The following is an 8,419-nucleotide window of genomic DNA, read 5'->3' as shown; positions in this document are numbered from 1 at the left end:
CTTCAAAATAATTAACACAGAATAAAGCTTCTTCCCACCACAACGAAGCATGTAAAGTTGAGCAGCTTTATGCGGCAAAAATGGTTTAATATACCAAGTAATTCGGAGTACGAGGAACTGCCTACAAGAAACATGGTAAACCTTTCGCCAGTTCGTACCTTTCGTGTCTTTCGTTACGTGTGTACTCTTCATGCAAGTACCAAGAATTTTATCACGGTAGTTGATAGGCACACTTAGCTGCCAATTGTTGCAGGGGTCCAAGCTGAACGGAGATGCATGCCTTCTGTGAGCGAAAAGTTCGACATCCTTCTGAAGTGCAGCCGTACAGTAACAAAGGAAAACTGCACACCTTTGTGGGAAACTTGGAAGTAAGGAAATGAGAAAAATTTGTCCTTCGGAATTGTTGTCAAACATTTTCATCGCAGAAGCTTGCTCCGTCTTGGGTGTTACCCCGTTTGTCCTAGATGAGTTTTGTAGTAGAAATTGTACATTTTTGTCTAGTGGGTTTCACAAAGCGATCAGGGTGATAAGCAAAAGCACATCAAGCACCTCAATAAGAAACGCTTCCCGTGGTCGTAATGGAACCAGCATCCCTTGCATTATGAAACCATTGTCCGTCAGACTGCGCCATCCTGACACGGTCGAAGCAGTTTAGATTTCGGACTTTGACTCAAGTTGCAAGAGTGAAAGCTTCGAGTTAAGGAGGCACATCGGTCTTTGATCAAAAACATTGTTTTTACAGGTATGACAATAAATTTTGGGGGACATGTAGTTTTTCATTCTGAATATAGCTATCAAATTTGTTTCTGTGTAATGCGATTATATTCAAATTTATTTGGATTTTTATGTTTGATTTTACGACAGCCTTTATAAAAAAAACTGCTGGAGGGACGCTGCTGAACAAAGTACCAGTGAACTGTGCACAAGTCAAGGAGTGCAATAATACTAACATTATCATTCTGTAGCAGGGGTTACAACCATTTGAAGTTTGGGCCTAGAAGGTGGGAACCAGAAAAACTGGTGTTGCCGTCCAGGCCCAAACTCCGAACAGCTGTTACTTCTGCTACAGACCATATATTATGATAATGTTAGTCTTATGGCAGTCAGTCCTTGATTTGTGCACAGTTCACCGGTACATTGTTCAGCTGCATCCCTCCAGCAGTTTTTTTACACGCTCTCTCTTTACCTTCTCCTTTTTTTTACTGCTTTTCATCTTTTTTCCCATTGTTCCCCTTCCCCACGTGTAGGAAAGCAAACTAGGCCACAGCCTGGTTGACATTCCTGCCTTTCCTTTACTTTTATTCCTTCCTTCCTTCCTTACAAAGGCTGTCAAAAAATCAAACATAAAAATCCAAATAAGTTCGAATATAGTTGTTTTACACAGAAAGAAATTTCATATCTACAGTTTCAATGAAAAATTACACCTATCCCTCGATTTTTATCGTCCTAACTTTAAAACCCATGTTTTTTTGGTTTAAGACTAGTGTGCCCCCTTAAAAAAAATAATTTGATTTTTGGTAGACAGCTCGGTAAAAGACCTCCTAAAAGCAAAGATTGAGGTGTGTTTCCACCATACTACTCTAGGGTGCTGGTGGCAACTGCCCAAGATGAACCTCTTTTAAACTTTATTTCAGAAAATGAGTGAAGGTCAATCCCCTTTTACGGTGAGGTGCTACATGAATGGTTCATTTTTAGCCACTAGATCCAAATGTCATGTCTTCATCTTCTCTTTAAGGGGTTTTGGCACCTCCCCTTAAGGGTGATTGACCTTGACTTGTGACAGCCACGCAGCACTTTTTCCATTTGTAACATCCTGCCGATTTGCAGCCCCACTTCCAGTTTGGTTCCTCCTACTGTGCACTGTGGAGTACAGACTACTGGGTGGTAGTAGTGTCGCCAGCAAGCAGTCCTCTAGCTCCCACGTTGCTGTTCATCTATTCCATCCAGCCACACGCCTGGTTGACAGGAAAGTACAGTGGCTACTAAGACTCCCAACCCTTAATTTCGTCCATTTGCCTTATTCTCCGTCCCTGACCTCCCTGTTCGGCAGTGTGGGAAGGTTCAGACGCAACTGCTGTGCTCCTCTACTGCTCCCTTTCCTGTCCAGACAGTGCCTCACCAGATTTCCTTCTCTGCAATAGGCATGTGCAAATCTGTGGCTGTTGTCAGTTTCATCATTGCTCCTTGCTCTCCGTTACTTGTTCTTTCATGTGTTCATTAATTGACATAATTACAAGTAAAAAAACATGCACCCCTTTGTCTTACGACAACAATGGTTAACTCGGTTTTCTCGTGAGGGATTCCTTGCTTTATTGTCATCTGAGCTTAAACATTGACTCGTTGAGCTATCACTTTGACTTGCACGCAGTTTGGACTTTTGTTCGCAGTGGCTTTGAAACTTCGCCACTTGATTTTGCATGACGAAAGCTTCGCATTCAACTGCCGTCGTCGTTAGATTGCGAGGTACACTATTTTTGTCTAATTTCAGGACCCTCACACCGCAGAAACGAATCAGGACCCTCACGAATCAGGACCCTCACACCGCGAGGGTCCTGATTCGTTTCTGACTACAGGAAGCGTTTTATTTTCTGCACTTCTTCACCCACGATCACTATCATTGTCAGAGAAAGTTGGCTTTTCTGCAATGCCTTTTTGGCATGGCATATTCCACTGGTGAGACATAAAAAGTTTTGCTTTAAAATCAGGGGTCTTCCAAGACTTTTGGTCCAGTGAGTAGCAATCTGCACCTATTTATAGCCATACAATACTGAGCAAGCACCCTTTGGTCCTTCCTGTGTTGTGCTAGCAGTCTCGTCATCTAACACATAAAGGTGCTCTCGACTTTTGTCCACACTTTTCACTTATCCCACAAACTGACCCAAACTCTTTTGTTGATTTCCAGTTGTGCACGTCACATTTGCATTCAGGGTCACCTTGGGGCAAATAAGTGCCTGTTTGTATTTTTATCAAGTGGTATTAGCCAAAAAGCATGCTTTGCACTCTTGCGTGAGCAGCGTTATGGGGCCTTGTTGCATGTCCAGCAAGTGATGTGATGCCATGTCAATAAACATTCTTCAGTGTTCGTGACGACTTTGGTGTTTTCTTGGCTTCACTTTCACATAGTAAGAGTTCCTATCCATCAAGAAGCATACACTTACAATTGCTAGGTATTCTTTTTTTTTTCTTGGAGGTGACATTTACAGTTTCCTTGGCAACACAGCATAACATCAAAACAAACAAAACCAACTAAAATGGCAAATTTGGCGTATTTTTTTAAAATAATAAACAGTGCAAAAACAACAATGCACGGGAGAGAGAGAGAGAGCACGAAAAGTGACAGCACTGCCTGTTTGTACTGTTTTGTTGTTTTCGTGCTAAAAATTTTCAAATAAATAAATATGCAAGTAATGCAGATAAAGAAGCGTAACTTTTTATTCGACCTCGTTCCTTGGACATACAAGTACATTTCTTGAATCAATTGCTGGAATCCTGGATGCAATTTTCGATATTAGGCAAGCACTGGATTCTCGAAGGGACACAACAGTAAGTTGGTTCAATTCTTATTTGCAGTTGCATAGTGCAGTTTCACCCGTACAAAACATTTTGGCCAGTCCAAAGCATTGGTTTAGGTAGAACAAAAAAAATGCCTGTGTGCCAAGTTTTCGAAGCATATCAAAAGATTCATAGGTGGCCTGACTTAACCTATAGCCCTCCACTGCAGTACACCTCATAGTTGGCCCAAGCTATGCCGAGCTTTGCCATGTGAAACCTAAAAAGTCGAATTTTGACGTTTCCAGCTATGCTGTGCAATGTATAAGCCAAGCATAATTTACTCTTCAGTATTTTGGCTCTATCCAGGTTTTCTGTTTATTACACCACAATCAAAGTGCGCAGTCAGTGTTGAATTGATGAGAGTCAACCCATTCAGGTTGAAAGCACGAAATGCTCTCCAACAGAAATGGCAGTCTTCACATGTGATCAAATACATAGTCCTTTAACACTAAACAAGGGCAATGCAGAATGCCAGGAGCGTAAAATATACTCGACGAGGTGCAGTTGGCCAGTGTGTAATTTAAGCAGCATTGTTTTAAGACAAACGGGGATTGGTGAAACAGCCGCGAGCTTCTGACAGCAGCTATCATCGTGACTGGCCAATTCACCTGAGTGGGGATGTTATGGCTATGTGTTGTAGCTTGAGCGTGTGACCTAATGAATCGCCAAGAAATTTCAAACTCATAGTATCTCGGGTTGCTTGTACCTCTGGACGTTTTTTCAGTTTAAGGTCACAATGCGCTCCCTGGGTCCACCTTTAGTCAGCTAGAGCCACTGAGCTATAGTGGTGTCAAGGATGTAATGCTGGATTTGCACTAGGGACGTCCTGGGTTTGGTTCCCATGCGGTTTCAACTCTTCCCAAAGTTGTTTTGAACTCAATTCACTCTGCACTGCCGGCCAATTTAGGAGCTGTTGTGCTAGCACAGACAGTGGATAGTGGCTGCTTAGTCAATGGGCCACATATTGCTTTCGCGTTGATAAGGTAGCGTTTTCAAGATTATGTGTTATGGTCGGCTACAGTTGCTACATTTAGGGTGCTTAAATCCGACCATGTGCAAGTTGCAGGCCTGTGATAAATAGGTACAGGTGATTATCTAGATGCACAAAACTGCGCTTACTGTCAAGGCATGCCGTGAATTTGTTGGTGGAATGGACATTTACAAACATGCATTGGCATGGTTTACACTGCAGCATAAAAATTGAGGCTCCCTATATGACGACACAAAAGGTGCATTGTACGATTGGACTACGGTAGCGTTGTCTATGGGTCAGCCACTAAAACATTCCTCAGAATGCTGGACCCTGTGCCTCATCTAGGGCTCCGTTTGGCGTGTGGTGCCTTCCGGACTAGTCCAGTTGAAAGCATGTATGTGGAGTGCAACAAATGGAACCTACAACGCCAGCGAGCATACACAGATCTCCTTTATGCTTTTAAAATTTCATCCATGCCTCGCCATCCTTTTAAATCAGTTTTTCATGACACATCGATGACTGAACTCCTTTAAAATCAAACATCGTTCTCTGCGCCCTTCTCTTACAGAGTTAGAGAGGAAGCGTCAGAGCTTGCTGTCTCCTTTTTAGATACAATCCAAAGTTCTCTAACATATTTTATAGCACCATGGCATCTCCGCCCTGTATCATGCGACACATCTTTCACACACGTAGATAAAAACCGAGCTCCCACATGTGCAAATCTGCAGCACTTCTTGTATTTGCAGCAGAAGCATCAGTGTTCTGAATTTTATACGGATAACATGACAATTCCAACAGGGACAAGACCACTTTGTTTTGGGGAGCTTTACCCAAAAAGACCATGGCACTTGGCAACGAAAAGAGCCCCAGCAGAAAACAGAGCAAGGCCTCACGGCTTGTAGAGGATGCCCTCATGGTAGAATGAATGATCCAGCAGTAACTGCCTGACATCATGTGATTTCGATTGCTGAGGCGTCTTCGCCGCTGTGTTGGCATTGAAGGAAGGCGACAGGAAAGTGTCCACAAAGTCGTGCACCAAGGCTACTATTCCTGTTGACAATGTCCAGACAAAAGCCAAATTACTACTAAACTAGTTTTCTGCACAACAAAGAGGTCACTTTCTTGCTTTGCCAGAGTTAATAACTTGCCCTTAAATAATCCACGCACAATGTATCTTCATCACAGGTGGGTTTGGGTGCATCAAATTATTTGTTATACAGAACCTTTTTTACTGCACTAAGCAGTGCGAACTCGCAGGAAGCAGTTTTATTTCGTGTAAAGTATTTCCAAGAGCAACGCAATCACTTTGTTCTCTGTCTACCTTACTCATACTATCAATTCTTAAATTTATACCAGCAAATAGATAACAAATAGAAGGAAGAACACAATTCTGCACACGAGATATCCCCAGCTGTTCATTGCTTTGATACTCGCAGAAAGACTTGTAACGGTCAAGCTGGCATAGATCCGTAGATCGTTTGGTTTTGTTTTCACTGGCAGGCATTTCCAGTACACATGCTGCTGTCTTTATGGCTATCTACTGCCACGTTAGTGTAAACACTCGCTTTAAATGTACGCACAGCGTGAGAACGCAATGGTGGATCTAAAGTATACCATAAATTACAAGCCAGGCAAGTGCGGGAACCCGTTAGGTTGTGACAAGTGGCCTGCGAACATTAGTTCCCACTGGAATGGCAGGATGAGTGCTGCAGGCAGGCTAGGGGCACCGCGACTGCAGTCAAAAGATGCTGCAAGAGAAAGAAATGGAACATGAGGAATGAAACACCGTTGGTTACAACGCCCTCACGAACCACACGCACACACGAAAACCTTCCCAACAGCGTCCTGTCACGCTCCTACTGCAAGTTCATTTTCGTTACAACACGGTTAGCACAAGGCACATTGTCTAGAAAAAGCCTCGAGGCTAACAAGTGATTTTAATGACGCCACATTAAAGAAGAGACAAAGAAACGCCATGGGCGAAACGGGTTTGCATGCGAGCGAGTTTACGCGCCGTGCAACAAACCGTCAACAGCTCGCGATCGCCGACAGAGGCGAACAGAGCAGCATAAACAGTGACAATGACGCAAGACGGTGAGAACGTGACGTTAAGAATTTCGTAAACGTCGCTAATATAACTGCAGCGAGCAGAAAGCAATTGAGCTTTTCAGTAGGTGATATGCGAACTGATTGCAAACCCGCCAAAAAGGAGCGCTCACCTGAGTCGGCCGATGGTGGACAGTTGAACGCCCACGGCTGATTGCACAGCCGTAGAGCCAGAAGACGCTGGAGCTGTTGAACGACGATTGACAGGGCGACAACCATTCACACTTGCGTTGACAGCGAAAGTCCAACGCGGCTACTTGAGTCTCTACGGCGCGCACGCCGTGTAGGCAGCACTCGGAAAAATATAAACATACCGCGCGGGAGCGCTGGGCACAAACGTGACGTCACTTCCGCCTAGCGCTCATCCTCACCCGCCGAAACGGTCGGTTAATTCCTCCCCTGAAGGGCAGGTCGGTCAAAGGACTTTGGAGACGTGGAGGCGTCCTCTGGCGTCGTCGTGTAGTACGGTGGCCACCTCCTGGTAGATGGCCGCGTGGGGTGGTGGTGCGTTTGCTGCGCACCCCGGGAAGCCTGGTGCTGATCTGCAGGGTGGCACGGGGGAGGCCCTGCACGGTAAAATCTCATGCGGCAGTCGCTGCACGGTGAAATCCCGTGCGGTAGCGAAAAGCTTCTACGTACTATCAGAATTAAGGGCCTGTCTTTCATGTATTCAACCACTTCGCGCAGCGAGTGGGCGAAGAATCGTTTAACGCAGTAGTGTAACGTGCAGGGAGATGACGAGCTGCCGCCATCCACGCAATAAATCACCTCAAGAGCAGGCTCTATCCTCGAAGAGCTAAGCCTTATCAATGAAGCTCATTGCTTGCTTGACACCGGGTGGGAGGACATCGTCAAGATTACTGCCTTGCAAGATCGCCTACTGTCCAGCCACGCGGAGCTTTGCAAAATCAGAGGACTTTCTTAGGTCGGATAAACTCAATGACGAAATTCAAGATACCGAGGAGTATAACGATCGGATCGTCAACATGTTGATGCAAATTCGCTATCGACCTTGTAGAACATTCGAGCCGCTCATAATTTCCCACAAGCGCCAGACGTCAACGAAGTGGTCCCGTTCAGACGGGAAAGTGCGGCCGCGACCTTGGTACCTGGGCTTCCACATCTGGACATACCTGTCTTTCGAGGGGAGCTCCAGCTTTGGGCGGGTTTTTGGGAGCAGATCATTGACAACAATAGCACCCTTACGCCCACTTCTAATTTTCATTATCTGCACCGCTACGGGAGAGGCAGCCGCAGCAACTGCCGGCTTACCAACCACGGAGCCATGCTATGCGGATGCCGTAGAAGAAGGATACAGCAGCATCATCTGTTCGCGCTGAGGAACCTGCCACCTGTGAAATCAACTACTGACGTACGGAGGCTCAGGAGCCTGTGCAATGCGACTCAGTTAAACATCCGCTTGAACTCCCTGAATGTGTCAACTTCATAGCTTCTCTGCCATGCTCGTGGATATGCTGCTGCACACACTTCGTCACGACATTGTGTTCACTTTCACTTAAGAGAAACCACCAATTTGTATCTGGACCATCGATCTCATATACTTCTTTGTATACAACCTGCAGAGGTAGGGCAAAGCCTTTGCTGAAGAGCAGAGACTGGTAGGTGTATGTAGGTCTGGAGACCGGACTAAGTCTTCTCATCAAATCTATTTCTGGCGCTTACTTACGGGAGAAGTTATCCAGAGCCCTGAAGTTGAAGTACTCGCAGCAGTGAACACTATGCTCGGGTAGACACTTCAAGAACCCGCTTTACAGAAAGTGTCCCTAG

At 45.2% G+C, this 8,419-nt stretch overlaps 1 long non-coding RNA gene across 1 annotated transcript; it reads right to left on the bottom strand.

The window, feature by feature from the left end:
- Window positions 1–5,240: 5,240 nt before the first annotated feature.
- On the bottom strand, window positions 5,241–7,018 carry LOC144169313 (uncharacterized). Its single transcript, XR_013322422.1, has 2 exons — window positions 6,745–7,018; window positions 5,241–6,273 (listed from the first exon to the last, which is right to left on the bottom strand). It is a non-coding gene; the product is annotated as an uncharacterized LOC144169313 (long non-coding RNA).
- Window positions 7,019–8,419: the final 1,401 nt, after the last annotated feature.

The sequence above is a fragment of the Haemaphysalis longicornis genome, unplaced genomic scaffold (assembly GCF_048455015.1).
Source record: "Haemaphysalis longicornis isolate Haplotype H1 unplaced genomic scaffold, Haemaphysalis longicornis Haplotype H1 scaffold_2, whole genome shotgun sequence".
NCBI classification, from domain to species: Eukaryota; Metazoa; Arthropoda; class Arachnida; order Ixodida; family Ixodidae; genus Haemaphysalis; species Haemaphysalis longicornis.
Note: the sequence above shows the minus strand (reverse complement) of the source record. Positions and strands in the feature narration are given on the sequence as shown.